At 39.6% G+C, this 16,099-nt stretch overlaps 1 protein-coding gene across 4 annotated transcripts in view; it reads left to right on the forward strand.

The window, feature by feature from the left end:
• The first annotated feature begins 14,795 nt into the window (after positions 1 to 14,795).
• The window catches only part of klf12b (Kruppel like factor 12b), a 271,202-nt gene continuing 269,898 nt past the window's right edge, over positions 14,796 to 16,099 (forward strand). For 3 of the 4 annotated variants that reach the window (XM_059970434.1, XM_059970439.1, XM_059970440.1), the window contains exon 1: positions 14,825 to 14,933. The gene's annotated coding sequence lies outside the window, so the exon portion shown is untranslated. The other variant, XM_059970437.1, reaches the window with a different exon arrangement.

The raw sequence follows: 16,099 nt of genomic DNA on the forward strand, positions 1-16,099 counted from the left end.
GCAAAGTGGTTAAGAAACATTGTGGTGACTTTATGAGGAAATCAAACAAAAGTGCACCAAGAAGACGACCACGTCCTGATGAAGAGTCTCGACCAGAAACACCGACCGACCGTCTCCCTTCATAGTTGCTGCCTGATCCGCTGAGTTCCTCCACCTAGTTTGTGTGTGACTACTTTTCAATTAGGGTGAAGGACTGCACTTTTTCAAGTTGCATAACTTTCCTATCCTTGCTTATTATTCTTATACAATTACCCATAGAGGTGTAATTGTTCAATATTTGCTTTTGTAATTGTACTACATCTGATTCTGTATTTTCCAGAAGTTTCTCAGTTTTTCTGCAGCAGGTGTCATACCATTTGACTCTCACTATTTTATAGGTTAATTCTTAACCCTGGAATGTTGTTATCTCCAGTCTGAGTATGGGATGACCACAACTTTTTTTTTGTCTTATTTCTTTGGTCATTCTTTGTTCTTGTATCACTTAATGAAGCAGCCTTAACCGCCCTCTTTTATGTTTTATTCTTGACTTCAGGCTGTTTTTCTGGTCCTTGGGAGGGAAGGATAAAGCTTTGGTAGAACTTCATAATTCCGTAGCCTTCACCGCCAAGGCAAATGTAGAAGTTGCAACCTGGATATTTCTCTCCCAAGATAAGCACAACGCTAAACTGGGATGACATCACCATTACAGGGTTTAGGGATATTGGAACTTCTTGCCTGACAGCACAGTGACAGGTCCATCATGATCTAGACTTCTGGTGATTTAAGTAGGTGTCTCCCTACCACTTTCTCAAGGTGAAATTGTCTTACTATTATTTCACACTTAGCATGATGCAGCAAAAAAACTTTTGTTTGCATGCCATCCAGACACAATACTCCATAAACTGAAGTAGTTGGAAAGAAAATAGAATGCAGAATATATGTAGTGTTAGGTAGACATGTTAAGTGCAAGGGTCAAAATAAAGTATACTGAGAGATGAAAAGATCAGGAGTTCATCTTTTCCTGTATGATAGTTCAGTTTAAGAGTCTGATTATTGTATGAAAGAAGCTCTCCTTGAGTCTGGTGGGGGTTCATGTTTTCAGGCTTTTGCACCTTCTGTCTGAAAGGAGAGGTGAGCAGAGAGAATGGCCGGGTTTCGGAGAGGTCAGTGATTATGCTGACTGCTTTTTCAAAGCAGCACAAAGTGTAGATGGAGTCAATGGAAGGGAGGCTAGTTTGCATGGCAAACTGGATTGGGTTCACAGCTTTATCCAGTTCCTTATCATCTCAGACAGAGCAGTTGTCATACCGAGCCGTGAGGTATCTGGATACAAGGCTTTCTATGATGCACCTACAAAAAATATTAAGAGTCATTGGGTACGTGCCGACCTTCCTTAACCTTCTGAGGCTTTGTACACCTTCTCAGCCATAGCATTCAAGTGGCTGGATTAGGACAAATTGTTGGCACTTAGGGAGAAGGACTAAATGTTTTTCTTGCCAATGATGCCCACATCCTAAAAATTACGAACAAAAGCAAATTAAAAAGCACTTAATCCTGATGTGCATGAATGAATCACAATTCTTCCACAGAAACAGGTTGTGTGTTAGCCAGGGCAAAGTTGGTGACTAAAGCATGGAAGCACAATCTCTGGAATTAAGTCAAGGGAGCATTGGAGAGGCTTTGGGCTTTTTATATATGCTTCCTAATGTACAGCTTTTAACAAATTGAACACATATGGCAATTCCATTGGGAATACTTGCAAATATTTCAGACATTTTAGGCAGAACTTTTTTTTAGAAAGAGATTTATTCAGGAGTCAGAAAGTAGGCAATACATAAGATTGTATTTTGAAATGAATTAGTTTCTATTCAGTTTACTGACTTTACATCTATAAATAGCATTTTTTCCAATCTACAGAATGAAATCATCATAACTTGCTATAAAATACATCACTGAATCTTGTTCTGTGTAATGTAGAGATAAAACCAGCAGAAAATACAGATTTGCTGATATTGTGGATTCCTCTATTTAAGCGGTCTCAGATTATCCAACTTGCTCCCACTTGTGAGGTCTCTCATTATCTCAGCTCCTTCTGGGAGCTCTGAACCCGCTCACAACTACTTTCTGAACCCGCTCACAACTACTTCCTGACCTTCCTCTCAAACAATCCTGAAGTCTTCAACCTCGCATTCAAATGCACACAAGCATGGCCAACCAACCTTAAACCTCAACCTTTGTCTGCTGTAAATCCCAAAAAACAAATCAGACTCTAGATTGGAGTAACAGAAAAAAAAGCATAAGTAGCAATCAAAAATAATCATTAATTATTACTAAATGGACAAAGTCCTGACAATTGGAGGAAAATGATAATTACTAATTTTCAACATTACACTGACATGATTTAAGTTTTTTTTAATATGCACAGAAAATGCTGGAAATACTCAACAGGTCAGGCAGCATCTCTGGAAAGAGAAACCTTTTATATATCTGGTAGAGAAAGACGAAAAAAAATTCACCGGGATATTGACTGGATTGGAGGACTTTAGTTATGAGGAAGGTTTGGATTAGTTGAGTTTGTTTTTCAAGGAACAAAGGGAGCTGTTGGGTGAGCCAACAGATAAACTGTACATATGTACAAGATTATGAGAATCATAGATTGGGTAGTGATCAAACTATTTTTTCCCATGATAGGGGTATCAATGTGGCATAGGTTTAAGCTGAGAGGAAGTAGTTTTAAAGGGGATCTGAGGAAGGAAATCTGTTACACATGGTTGATATATGCACGTAATACCTGAGGATGCGATGGAATGATAATCATGACATTTAAGAGGCATTTTGACAGACAGCTAAATAAGCAAGGTATAGTAGGATATGGTGTTAATGTGGGCAAAAGGGATAGTGTAGATGGACAAAAAAGTTAGAATGGACACCATTATACAACACTATGACTTTATGTGATCAAAGCACAAAGGATACTCTGGGGAAAAGTGATTTTAACATGATAGAATTTCACAGAGAGTTTAAACTGAGAAAGTCAGGTAACTTAAATAAAAATACTTACAAAGGTGTAAAAATAGAGCCAGACAAAGTCAATAGAAAATTAGATTATAAGATACAGATGAGTGGTACGGATATTCAAATTAGTACCATAATTCTCAAGTAATATTGATCCTATTAAGATAAAAATATTCCATGAGGATAATCCATGAATGGCTCACTGAATCTGAGGAAGTTTACAAATTTAACAAAAGGCACATAATATTATGAAGATTGGTGAACTAGAAGTTTGGAAAAAGTTTAGAAAGGAACAAACAATAACTTAGAAAATACAAACTGGCTATGGATGGAACATGAGGGTAAACTAGCAAAAAGTTAAAAAGTATATGGTAAGATTATCTGCAACTCTATAATAAGAGAACAGCTATTGTAAATGCTTCAATTGTAAGTGGTCCTATTGTTGTTGAGTATCTTAGATCCGATTTCTGAAAGGCTCATTATTCCAGTCACATCTTCTTTCTCCTTTGCTTAACTAGCCATCCCTCAGGCCTATCTGAATTAGATTTGCAATTCACTCCTAAATTTGGGCACATATAGTTCAGCGTCAGAATTGAGTCCTCTCAGCCACAGTTACCATGGGGAAGTGAGCTTTAGTGAGCTTTATTCAAGTCAACGTCCCAAGAGTGAAATGATCTTTTGCTAATCCAATGTGGCACCCACTTCCCTGATTCACATCACAGGATCAGGGATAGTTATGAGTACAGGCAAACAATCATACTGAACAGCCCTTTGTTACAGAAAAGTAGGGAGATTCCATTCTCACTTTTTGGTCTTTGAGGCTTGGTGAATTTCCTGAGGTAAAGAAAGAGTTAGAAAACATGCAAGGTTTCAATTTCTTTCCAAGCTTGAAGATTAAAAGGTTGGGTGAAACCCGTACACAACCAGAAGTGTGAGATAATATTTTCCCAATGGAGAATTGATGATTCTTCTGGCATCAATGTGTATTAATTTATCCAGAAAACATAGCTTCTATATTCTCCTTGGATTGTAATGTAAAATGGACCACAACAAAATCCATTGTGGTCTTTGACAATTGTAAAGGGAATCAGATGTAATAATGATATGCTACCAATTTTCCTGCTAGCATTTTGCATTGAAAAATACCCTCAGATTTTTGTTATGTGATTTGATCCCCATGTAGTTACCTGAATCATATGTTATTGCAATTCAAGTCTTACATTTGGAACTCTCCAGAGTGTAGTCTGAAGAGTTTAAAGGTCTAATAATTTCAGGATGCAATGATAAGTCCTCTCTCCTGTAATTTAAACTAAACAATGCAATTAAATTAATTCTTTCCCTTAGCATGTAACAGGTTCACAGCAAATCACTAGCCCATTTTATAGCTTGACCTTGCCAAGCACCGTGTAAACTCATTCTGAAGACCCAGATGATGGAAGATAAGATAATGTGGAACATAATAACAAAAGCAAAGGCCATTCTGTCCAATGAGCTACATTAGTGCCCATGCTTTACCCAATCTTCCTCTGATCTAAAACACTGTCAGCGTAACATTCATTCTTCATTATCACTACTCCTTGATGCATTTTATATACTTCATCTCAGCTATTCCTTGTGGTAGTCCCTCCAGTAACAGGTGAACTTCCTGAGATGCCATTGAATTTCTTGTGGTCCTACTGAATTGATGGCTTCCAAGAAAAAACTGCCACAAGGAAGAGCAAACCTTGAGGCCATCTTTATCTGTCATAACATTTCATAACTTTACAGACCTCTAAATGATTACTTCTTCACCTTTCTCACATTTGTCACCCCCCTTGTAAATCTTTTCTGAACACTCAAAAATATTAAACTACATTCTTTTAATAATATATAAAAACTATTGTACAATAGTCTACTTTCTGGCTATTTTACTGAGAGGCTACCAAGTTGAAAGCCAGAGATGGAGGACCTTCATTGCTGCCCTATACACCAGTGGTGTAACAGGCAGTCAGGAACCAAGATGAACAGACTTGTTGCTAAGTTTATCTTATAAAGCAAAGCCTGATAACGTTCTAGAATTGTTTTTGAAATATTCACTTACTAATGTCTACACCTTTATGTACTATACCATATGTTTACATATATTAACTTTACGTGAAACAAAGAAATTGTAAGATATTATGTTAAATATTATTAAAGGAATGAATTAAGTTTTGAATCCACAGAACCAAAGAACCATAGAACATTACAGCACAGAAACAGGCCTTTTGGCACTTCTTGGTTGTGCTGAACCATTGTTCTGCCTAATCCCATTGACCTGCACCTGGCCCATATCCCTCCATACACCCCTCATCCATGTACCTGTCCAAGTTTTTCTTAAATGTTAAAAGTGAGCCCGCATTTACCACTTCATCTGGCAGCACATTCCACACTCCCACCACTCTCTGTGTGAAGAAGCTCCCCCCCCCATGTTCCCTTTCAACTTTTCCCCCTTCACCCTTAACCCATGTCCTCTGTTTTTTTTCTCCCCTAGCCTCAGTGGAAAAACCCTGCTTGCATTCACTTTATCTATTCCCATCATAATTTTATAGACCTCTATCAAGTCTCCCCTCATTCTTCTATGCTCCAGGGAATAAAGTCCTAACCTATTCAACCTTTCTCTCAAGTCCCCGCAACATCCTTGTAAACCTTGTCTGCACTCTTTCAACCTTATTAATATCCTTCCTGTAATTTGGTGACCAAAACTGCACACAAGACTCCAAATTTGGCCTCACCAATGCCTCATACAAACTCACCACAACATTCCAACTCTTAGACTCAATACTTTGATTTATAAAGGCCAATGTATCAAAAGCTCTCTTTACTACCCTGTCTACCTGTGACGCCACTTTTAGGGAATTTTGTATCTGTATTCCTAGATCCCTCTGTTCTGCTGCACTCCTCAGTGTCCTACCATTTATCTTGTATGTTCTACCTTGGTTTTTCCTTCCAAGGTGCAATACCTCACAGTTGTCTGTGTTAAACTCCATCTGCCATTTTTCAGCCCATTTTTCCAGTTCATCCAGATCCCTATGCAAGCTTTGAAAACCTTCCTCACTGTCCACTACACATCCAATTGTTGTATCATCAGCAAATTTTATAATCCAATTTACCACATTATCATCCAGATCATTGATATAGATGACAAGTAACAATGGACCCAGCACTGATCCCTGTGACACACCACTAGTCACAGGCCTCCACTCAGAGAATCAACCCTCCACTACCACTCTCTGACTTCTCCCATTGAGCCAATGTCTAATCCAATTTACTACCTCACCTCATGAATGATTTATTTCCCATTTTTGACCTAAAGCAGCAGTTGTTAAACTAAGAGTCAAAACCCGAAGCAATTCCCAAGCGGTTTACTGGTGGCTGGGATATTTGTAAATGGGTTCATCCTGTAGACACTCTTCATCTATCTTTATCATCATTATGTCTGTACCAAGGAATCCACTCTGTATCCACTACACCAGTGGTTCCCAACCTTTTTTTGGCCATGCCCCACCTAATCACCTCTAAAATCCTGATGCCCCCTGTGGTGATATATAATTCTTATTATTCAAAAAGTGAACTCCTGTTCACCTGGAGGAAGCCTAAAAGACCATTAACTTGGTTGAAACAAGCTTCCAAAGAACATGGCATTCATGAAAGAGAAAAATAAAAGAACCAAAGGACTGTTAAAGTTCTGAGGAAGAAATTACTAATTGTAAAAAAAAGAACATTAAGTGATATTAAAATAATAATAATAATAATAATAATAATAAATAAATAAAACAATGCCGATTCGTTTCTACAGCATACAAAGACAGATACACCGTTTAAAAGAGATGACGCAACGTACACACCTTCACACCACCAAGAACCGAAAGCTACTGCAAAAAGCAGCATTGCTGCGACCACGTACGAGTTTCTTACGCGTTTGGACTTGTTCATTCGTTCCTTCCTACATCAATCAATTCATTAATTTAATTATGAAAGCCATTTGATAGTTGTAATGATGGTGATACACTATATGTACAGTACATATGCAATTACACATGTACATACACACAAGTATTTTTATGTATGCATACTGTATATACACATATGTATTAACTTGCACACACAGTCATAGTCACACAGACTTACTAGAAAAAATTCACTGTTAATAACTGATTCTCGAATTGCCCCCCTTAAAAATCAAATTACCCCCCTGTGGGGTGTACGTCCCACGTTGGGAACCACTGCACTACACGTTCATACAGTGCTGGATAGCTGCACCCTGTCTATGCTGCCTGCAGCTGCTGTTCCCAGACAACTTTTTTTTCTTGGGGAGGTGAGGTGGACGAGTTGAGGGAGAAGTCTTTGCTTAGACCACAGGTCTGAGATTGCGAAGGTGGGAGCGATCAAACATTGTAGTGCAGCCTCACCCTGCGAGTGGCCTGAAAGTTGCGTGAGCACAAAGTTTAGCTTGGGGAGGGGAAGGAGAACCAGGTGAAGTGGGACTGAGAACGCAGGGGATGGAGGGAAGTATAGAGGAGAGAGTGAATGGTAGGAGAGACTTGGAAGGAGAAGATTAGAAGGAAAAGGACTTAAAGATAATAAACTGAGCAGTGAGAAGTAAGGAAGTGAGGAATTAACTCACTGCAACTCTGAATGGACTCAGTGTTCAAGAACTCTGAATTTACTTATTATTCATTTTTATTTACTTATTTATTTTTATTTGTGCAGTTTATCTTCTGTTGCATGTTGGTTGTTTGTCAGTCCTTGTTTGTATGTAGTTTTTCATTGATTCTATTGTATTTCTCTGTGCTTTTCTGTGAATGCCTGTGAAAAATCAGTCTCAGGGTAGTAAATGGAGACATACATGTACTTCTACAATAAATTTACTTTGAACCTTGAAAAGCATGGGTTTGTACCCCCATTGCTATGCTAGTGGTCAGTATGCCACTCTGATTCCAGAGTTCTTGTGGTCTTAAATTTGTTTTCATAATCCGGTTCTTCCACAATGTCTTCAAGTTTTCATTCAGACTGAGTTCTCACATTCTAAACTGAAGCCCAATTACAATTCACTCTGACAAGTGAAAGTGCTGAAAGTAGCTAAAATGCCTACTGATTGAGTTTATTAGCACAATTATTAATGAAGTCGCTCATTGTTTGAAAGTTTACCAAAATTCATAGCGGCCCAAAGAAAGGTTCGGGTTAGGGTAAGGCATGAATGAGAGAATCTGAAGAAGAATGTTTTCATGCAGGAATAATTAGAATCTAGAACCAAGTTTAGAATTGTTCGGATTGGACAATGGAGGCAGAGACTCCCTTGATATTCAGAAAGTGTCATCTCAACACCTTTACGAGCTTTTGATCTTGCTAAGACATAGAAGGCTGTTGATCAAGTGCTGGTAAATGGGATTACTATAGAGGGGTACCTGATGGTCAACAATGACACATTTGGTCAAAGGACCTAATCTTGTATCTATGGCTCTTCAAATCTAGGAATATAAATTCCCATCAATTTAAAAGACATGATGGGTCTTAAGAAGGCATTGAGAGATTTTTTTTTGCATAGATCTGATACAGAAAATTTAAACAGACCATGATCTATGTCCTTTTCTGGAAAGAAGCAGAAATATATTTTTAGTCCAAAAGAAAGTGCTTTCTTAAAATTGCCTCTGAACTTGAAGTCCATTGAAGTGGTTTTACAGTGTATGGAGTCTGTTGATCACAGTTAGTGAATTACCTACCAGCCTTAGTCATTAGAGTAACAGCTTTCTAGCACTTTTCAATTCAGTGTTTATTCTATTCCATTTTATTTTATTTTCTTCCATTGAAATATATAGTATGTAAATATGTGTGATTTAACTTATGATGCATCACTGTGTATGGGCGCAGCCTATGAAGATCCTGGAGGAAGCTTTTAGAATTCTTTTAGAGAGATGCTGCTATGCCATTTTTATGCCATTACAAAGAAGAGATGGTAGCGTCTCTACTTTCTAGAAGTTTACACAGATTCGTCATGTCATCTAGAACTTTGACAAACTTCTAGGATGGAGAGCATCCTGTCTAGTTGCATCATGGCCTGGTATGGAAACATCAATATCCAAGAATGGTTTGCTGACCTTGAGGTTCGAAACTCTTTGAAGACCTTAAGCCCTTTCAGATATATAGTAGATAGCTACAAGTATATTCACAGATTATATTGAAACTAAGGTGCTTTGAAAACGTATTCAGCTCACAACAACCCTTGGTTCACAAAAATGAGTATTGCAACCAGGGATTTTCATCAATTTAACTGAGATTTTTTATTTGTGAATCACATGCTCCTATTTTCACAGCAGGCCCAAAAAAGGAGGATTGTAAAGCATGAAAAACTGAAATGTCAACATTTCAAAAATATTCTTCCCCCTTTGCTCAATTCTTAGTTGAACCATCTTTTGCAGCTATTACTTTTTAGATAAATCTCTATTAGCTTTGCACAATGTGATGGAGCAAGTTTTGCCCATTTCTCCTTGCAAAGTTGCTCAAGCTGTGCCAGGTTAGTTTGGGAGTGGTGGTAGACAGCAGTTTGGAGGACTTGCCAGAGATGTTCAATCGGGAGGACTCCATGGGCCACTCAAGGACACTAATTTTCTTCATTTGAAGCCACTTTATGTTTGCTTTGGCAGTGTGCTTTATGTTGTCCTGCTGAAAGCCCAACTTCTTCCCCTGGCAGAGACGACAGGGTTTTATGCAGGATCACTCTGTTTTTTGCAAAAATTCATCTCCCCATTTGCCTGACCAGATTTCAAGTCCCTGCTGAAAAAAAGGATCCACATTGTAAGGTGCTACCTCCCTCATACTTACAATAGGGATGGTGTTAATGTCCTGATGAGCAGTATTAGATTTACGCCATATATACCACTAAAAATGCATATCCTTACCTGTAAAGGCTTTGCAAAGCATCACTTAGAAGAAACTGCAAAGATGTGGAAGAAGGTCTTGCGGTCAGATGAGAATAAAGTGCAACTGTTTGGCCTTAACACTAGGCGGTATCTGTGGCATAAATCTAATGCTGCTCATTAGGCAGGTAACACCATTTCTAAAGTATGGTGGAAGTATCTTCATGCTTTGGGGATGCTTTTCAGCAGCAGTTACTGGTAATCTAGTCAGGATTGATGGAAAAATGAATGCTGCTAAATACGGAGAGATCCTGGATAAAATCTTGCTAGCTTCTGCCAGAAAGCTTACACTGGGAAGGAAGTTTGTCTTTCAGCAGGACAACCATGAAGTTGCTTTAAATGAAGAAAATTGATGAACTTGAGTGGCCCAGTCAAGAGCTCTCACTTTAACTCAATCGAACATCTCTGGCAAGACCTCAAGATTGCTCTCCAAATAACCTGGCAAAGCTTGAGTGACTTCCAAGGAAGAATGGGCAAATCTTGCTTCATCACATTGTGCAAAGCTGATAGAGACTTATGCAGAAAGACCACTGGCTGTAATAGTTGCAAGAGGAAGTTCAACTAATGACTGAACAAAGGTGGGGGTGCAAATTTTCACTGTTTTTTGAGATCTACTGTGAAAAAAAGGAGCATGTAATTCACAAATAAAAGTTCTCATTTAAATTTAATCAAAATCACTGGTTGTAATACTCACTTATGTGAACGAAGGGTTGGGGGCTGAATACATTTCCGAAGCTATGTAGTTCACTTCCCTGTTTATCCTCCATTGTGAGTTTAGCTCCCAATACCCAACATGCCAATATTTGAGTAGTGGATCCCTCCTCCCTATCAAGGAGAAGATACTGCTAAGCAAGTAGTTAAAACATAGTTCATTTATTTTTAGTTATATGTGTTTATGTGTTTATGTCCAAATAAATATTTTAAAACACATTTAAAACCCACAGAGGACTTTCATCTTAAAACTTTCAAAATTACAAATGATTTCTAAAACACGAATGATTTCAAAGACATGTCAACAATATAGAGAAACAAATCGTCTGTCAGAGGAATCAAGGGCAGAGGAACAGATTCTAGTTCACCCAGTCTTTCTGTCATTCTTCTTGATGTACGTTAACCATACCTAATAAGCCTGAACTCTGTCTACATTTGTATTATTTTTCTGCCACTTGGGTGATTTCACACATATATCATTTTTCTTCAAGTACCCTTTTTACACAAACAGTCTAAAAGCTTCTTGGAGACCCAGCTCCCAGATTCATATATTCAGTACTATGAGCATACAGATCACAGATTTCCCAACAATTGACAGATCAGCCATTTGGTATGCTAAGTGACATTATTCATCTGATCTGCTACGTTCCTTAAACTTATTGCCATAGTTTTAAGATACAGAGGAAATGCCAAGGGTAAGTTTTTTATGCAGAGAGTAGTGAGTGCATGGAATGGGCTGCCGGCAACGGTGGTGGAGGTGGATATGATAGGGTCTTTTAAGGGACTTTCGAATAGGTACATGGAGCTTAGAAAAATAGAGGGCTATAGGTAACCTTAGTAATTTCTAAGTTAGGAACATGTTCGGCACAACTTTGCGGGCCGAAATGCCTGTATTGTGCTGTAGGTTATCTATGTTTCAATGTTGGCTGCTGTTTTCATGAAGCTTGGCTCATTGTAACATGTGCTCGATGCTGGAGAAGGCTTTTCTTGTGATGAACAGGACTATATCTACTACTTTTTATAGGCTTTTCTGTTAATAGAAATTGGTATTTCCATGCTGCACTGTGATAAACACACAGGATACTCTCCACTGTACATCTATAGAAGTAAGTCAAAGTTTTAAGGTACATGGAGCTTAGAGAAGTAGAGGGCTGTGGGTAACCCTAGTAATTTCTAAGGTAAGGACATGTTCAGCACAGCTTTGCGGACTGAAGAGCCTATATTGTGCTGCAGGTTTTTCTGTGTTTCCATGTTATCTTGTCTGGTTTGAAACAAGTCTAAATAAATAACCCGTTGTCTTACATTGCAACTGTTGTGAAGTCAGTTCAGGTGCTGTAACCCAACATGCATTATAGAGGCAGAACGCCCTTTTGCAAAACTGTCCTTTCAACTTCAAATTTATTGTTGCTTACCATTTAGATTAGAAACTGAAGACTGGCTCCTGTTTACAAAGTGAAGCTAAACAAAGAATATTAATTGGATGTTTATCTTATTCAAAAACACCCCTTTGATCTCTAGAAGTGTCAGCTGCTGTATTTGGAAAGCTGATCTTGGGAAAAAGAAGACCCCCGCCCCCCCCCCCCACCGCCCAGAAAGTGAATATCTACCACAACATAAAAGCCTACAAAAAAAAATGTAATTGATACAGTGCAGTCCATCATAGAAGTCCTCACCACCAATAAGCACAGCTACAAGGAGTGCTGCCGCAAGAGAGCAGCATCCATCATCAAGGAACCCCGCCATCCAGGCCATCTCACTACTGTCATCAGGAAGGAGGTACAGGAGTCTTAGGTTCCACACTACCAGGTTCAGGAGGAGGTATTACCGTTCAGCCATCAGGCTCCTGAACCAGCATGGACTCTACAACTCATTTCTCAGTGTCATTTATCTATCTATCTATCTATCTATCTATCTATCTATCTATCTATCTATCTATCTATCTATCTATCTATCTATCTATCTATCTATCTATCTATCATTTTATTTATTTTTTTGCTTGCGTTTTTCTTCTTTTGCCTATTGGTTGTTTGACAGTCTGTGTGTAGAATTTCGTTGATTTTATTATATTTATTTGTTCTACTGTGAATGCCCGCAAGAAACAGAATCTCAAGGTATATGGTGACATCTACGTAATTTGTTAATAAATTTACTTTGACCCTTGAACTTTCGTTCCACATATTAACCTGCATGCTCTGCAAGGTGCTGCTCTAAGATCCCGCAAACCTCACCTCAATGCTGCTTTAGGGGGTAAAATTAAATTAAATTTCTGTCAAATCCGTACAATATAAATGGCTAAATACGACAGAGGCATACCTGTTAGACAGCGGATGATATATTGGCTATTAGCACAGAGGAGTGTGCGTGAGGCAAAGCCTCCCCCACTCCACCCAGCCCCGTACCCACACCCGCCCACACAGCGGCATCAGTTTGGATCTGTGTGCAGTCCGTGGCTACAAAGGAGACAAAGGTATATTACCTTGCAGCATCTAGGAACCTTGACAAATCCCATGTCCACCGGCTATTGTGGCCAAGTATATAACCTTTTGGTGAAGCTTGTTTCAGCCAAACGCCCAGAAACCATAAAGCGTATTTACATTTCTAAACTTGCTTACAAATGCGCTCCTTAATTTAAAGTGTGCTCGCACATATCCTCATCTGAACACAAGAATATCATTTCAGACCTAAATAATAAGGAAATGTAGTGAGTTTTCTGCCTGGTCCGCCTTAAACAGATTAAAACACCAGGCGTACTCAATACATGGAAATATTGACAATCCGGCAGCTTATACAGCAATGTGTGTTGACAAGTGCATGTCCTGGGAAACATGCTTTGGTTCTAATACGCTCTCACAGCCTTTGATCAATGCATCCAGCAAAACACTGCCAAATTTTGATAATAAGGTTTTGCAATTAAATAACGCCACAGCACTATGACTTGCCACTGCTCTGTCGTTGTTTCCCAACGTAGCGGAGGTGAAGGGCCACGCCACCCCACCCCCACTGGTACGTTGTGAAAAATGCTCACACCTCAATTTGCCTCCTCCGGGTTTTGGTGCGCACTGTTGCTGTCACCTAAGCCAGCCTGAGACCGTGTGTATGTAGCTCGCCGGTTTGATTAGCTTGTCGTCTCACAGGGCGGCGGAGGAGGAGGAAAATATGTCAGAGCTGATGCAAAGGCCGATTCCCCTCTCCCCAACAGCCGCAAGTCAGGAAACTGCACAAATCACTGGCAAGATTCCCTCTCCCCAGCTAGGTTCTAGCTTTCCCCTCACCTGTTTCCTCACATCTAAACCGCACTATTCTCTTCTTTAGGTCAGAGTTAATATCTTCCATTCAGTGCAGTACTTTTGGACAACAATTTATTTTTGCATGAGTTATTATAGTTCTTGTAACTGTTTTAGTTAGCAAAAGGAGCTGCCCGAGCACGCTCCGTGTATTTAACATTTGTATGAGACTGTATCACGTGGACTAACACTATCTAACGTAATGCAACTCAGACAGAGTATGGAAGCGGATGGAAATTAATAACAGCCAGGACAAGCAGGACGGGATGCGGTCTTTTTAGATCGCCAGCCACCCATTTAAACCTCATTCTAAACACTTACACATGGCTCTTGCTAAACAGGGACTTCACAGACTGCGAAGGGTATTTTTGACTTTGAACTCCAGCCACATAGGTTGTGGGAGGCTCTTTGCAAGAGAGGAGGTTAGACAGGGTCACGGGAAAAAAAAACAGAAATATCACTAAATTAAATTAAATATTCCCCGTAAATAATGTCATTTCGAAGAATTTGATGCTAAAAGGTACTGGATTATAAGCAGTTGTAATGTTTGAGGTACTGATGTTTTTGCATAGAGAAATTGCAAGTATTCCTTTGTTTATATGTAGCTACATATGTATAATATGTACAAACTTAAGTCCCTGTATTTGGTCGTGCGCGTTTTAATGCGTATGTGTGCATGGAGATATAAATAAAGATACCAGGGTGCTCTTTCTGGAAGTCTACCGTCCCTTAATGTTGTACACCGATTGGGTTGCTCGGAAACCTCCTACAAAGGGGCCCCTGTGTAATTCGATGCAAGCTGGTTAGGCTTAGGGTATATTGTCCTCTGTTGTTTACGAAGCCTCCACCCACTTGGCCCACCCTACATTAACCGGATCATGTGACTCCGGTAAGTCATTTGCAAGTACAACAGTCTTCTGTGCGCCCCCATTCATTTCCTGCAGAGAGCAGCTGAGAGAAGAGACTGTTTTAGGGAAGGAAATATTTCTCCTCTACAGCCTTTCACCAGGTCAGCGCTTTTATCATATTCTTTCCTCCCATTCTTTCTGTGCACTGGTTCACTTCAGTGTTGGTGAGAACACGCTAGGTAGAATTCGACTTGTGTCTTTGCCTGTTTTCCTAACAGTTCTTGCAAAGGGCGATGAGAAACCTTAGTGGCTTGAATGCATTTTTCCCCCCGCTGTTGAGCCGAATCCAGGAGCCAGGAGGGCTATGGCTGAGGGATTGCCAGTAAGAGAGAGAGGCAAGCTAACACTGCTGCTACATTCCGTAATCAGTGGAAATGATGTGCGTCTGTCAATAGATAGTCTGTCAGTAGATCGAAAGCAGAGCGGGTGCTTTTGGGAGGCATAGTTTTAGTTTTTTGGGGGGAGTGGGGTAACTTGCCGTGAGTTGACAGTAGAGACTTTTAGAGGCTAGTGGACAGAAGGTAACTTGTTCATTCAGAGGAATCACCATTCCGTAGCCCAGGAATGCTGAAACCAAAGTAGGGGGTGTTATACTCCAGTGGCTGGCTACAAACTGTGTTAAAGCTAAGTTGCCATGTGAGCACCGGCAAAAACTCTAGCGTTCTTATTTACAGTTATAACCTTGTCTTACCTAATATCACCCTTTGCTCACGCATGTACTTTTAAAGCAAATCTTGACCTTCTCACCTTCTGACCACTTGCCTTGTTAGTGTCCAGTTGGCTGCAGCAAAGACATACATGGGGGGGGGGGGGAATGGCCATACGTACACACATCACCACATACTCTCAAGGCAAAGGCTCGGTGGTCATAGAATGAAGCTTAGGCACATACTTCTGCTATCAGTCACCTTTTATTGCAATACTTAATGTGGATATGGGCAGTTTTGTTCGGGGAATGCAAAAAAAAACCGTGTTGCGGCTGTTATCCAAGAAGACAGCATTAATTTAGTGAGGACTGGCTGCTGTGGAATGATTGTTGATCTGCTTTGCAGGAGGCAGCAGGAAGTGCATCAGAAGAGGTGTGTGTTTGTGTGTCTGTGTGTGCATGCCTATGTGTACACTGATTATAACAACCACTGTGTGTTGCATACTTGTATGATACAATTTAATCTGAGTGTTCAGAACTCTGCTGATGATTTTATCAGCTGTCTAAACTTTTGTCTGCTGACCATGGTCTAGTGTATGTGTGTGTGTGTTTTTTAGGAAT

Source organism: Hypanus sabinus, chromosome 5 (genome assembly GCF_030144855.1).
Source record: "Hypanus sabinus isolate sHypSab1 chromosome 5, sHypSab1.hap1, whole genome shotgun sequence".
Taxonomy (NCBI): domain Eukaryota; kingdom Metazoa; phylum Chordata; class Chondrichthyes; order Myliobatiformes; family Dasyatidae; genus Hypanus; species Hypanus sabinus.